A 1,978-nucleotide genomic window follows, 5' to 3' on the forward strand; every position below is an offset into this window, starting at 1 on the left:
CCAGGAAAGGGACAGAAAAAGACGAGGGAAAATTACACACACACACACAGAGAGAGAGAGAGAGAGAGAGAGAGAGAGAGAGAGAGAGAGAGAGAGAGAGAGAGAGAGAGAGAGAGAGAGAGAGAGATTCCAAGCCCTTAGCAGTTCCTGAGAACAAAACCATGAACTCCCTCTATTAGGATCACATCCAACCCATGAGAAGATGGCACTATCATACTCAGACTAACTGTAGACACATCATTGAGCCTCTTATATCTGGAATGTCTCAGAACCCAGCATGGAATTTCCTACCGTACACACTGCAATGTCGAAAACTCAGCCAACCCCTTTGTTTATTATTGGTCATGGGGTTTGAACTCTGGGTCAGGGCACTGTACTTCAGCTCTTCAGCAGAAGATGAGCACTCTATAATTTGAGCCACAGTGACGTTTCCTGTTTTCTGGTGGCTCATTGGATATCAAGACCCACAGACTTTCCTGCCCAAGCTGCTTTGAACCGTGATCTTTACATTTCAGCATTATGAGTAGCTAGGATAACAGTTGTGATCCACCAGAGGTGCCAGACATCATCCATCTTCATATACCCAGAGAAACCCATTTCATCAGGCCACAAACTTTCTTGCAGCCCTTGACTTCAGACTTTGACACCCAGCATCCAAATCCATCCTTCATTAGGGAGAATACAGACACAACAATCCCACCCCTGCACACATTTGCCCACTCCCTGCCTGCCATAGGCCTCGACCACTTGAGTTCTTGGTAAGACACCATCCATTCTACTGTGGCTTCAAACTGGTGCAAACTTGGAGAGTTCTTAGAAATGTCTGTAAAGTGAGGCCAGCACCTGGTCTCTCAATCACAGCACCCTCCCACACAAACCTCCGCATCTTTGCAGCGAAGATGTTTTACTTTCTTTCATTTTTTCGATTGTGAGCTTGAATGCTGGGCCTGGGTGCTGTCCCTGAGCTCTTCAGCTCAAGGCAAGCACTCTACTATTTGAGCCACAGCACCCCTTCCAGTTTTCTGGTGGTTTGTTGGAGATAAGAGTCTCAGGGTCTTTCCTGCCCAGTCTGGCTTTGAACCGTGATCCTCTTAACTCAACTCCTGAATACCTGGGATGACAGCCATAAGCTACTGGCACCCAGCAAAACATACTTTTTAATGCCTGTCATCCTATCCTCTCAGGAAACTGAGATATGAGGACGGCAGTTGGATGCCACCCTTGGCAGCAAAGTGCATGATAACTCTTTATCTCCAATTAAACACCCAAAAACCAGGAAGTGGAGCTGTGGCTCAAGCAGTAGAAGGCTAGCCTTGAGCTGAAGAGCTGAGGGATAGCGCCCAAGCCCAGAGTTCAAGCCCCATGACTGACCAAAAAAAAAAAAAAAATTCAGTTTTCACTAACAAATATGAGCAAAAATTTGAGATTGAATAGTAAATAGAGCATTATCATTATATTTATTTCTCAGTGATCATTCTTGTAATGATTAATGAGAGTTTTCCAGCCAGGTTTAGCTTAAGAGTTAGTGTTAAGTAATGGATTAGATGGCAAGTAAATTTGAAATTGTTTTAGGGTACAGGGATTCAGGGAAAGGTAGGATCATTGGAAACTACAGTATTTTTCCTGATAAGTGAATTTGAGGACAAATAATATAACACTTCATGTTAGGGAACAAGATAACTTCAGAGGTAGAGTCAAAAATATTGTGGGAATTAGGGCAAATTGAAATGCATTTCCTGAGTGAAATTGGAGTATCCATTAGAATGATTAAAAACTAGTTTTTTTCTTAAAAATTAGAATTGGACTATTATTAGAGTGAAAGTTAGGTTTCAGTTCCAGCTGGAGTTAGAGTTAGCCTTAAGGAAATGGAAAGTTTAGGGCCAAACTGAAAGTAAATCTTCAAATAACAAGTCTAGGTAGAATTAGGATGAATGTGAAATAAGAAAGTGCTAATAATATTAAGATTAGGGTATGATTA

This window comes from Dipodomys merriami, unplaced genomic scaffold (genome assembly GCF_024711535.1).
Source record: "Dipodomys merriami isolate MVZ:Mamm:240054 unplaced genomic scaffold, mDipMer1.0.p SCAF_921, whole genome shotgun sequence".
Taxonomy (NCBI): Eukaryota; Metazoa; Chordata; class Mammalia; order Rodentia; family Heteromyidae; genus Dipodomys; species Dipodomys merriami.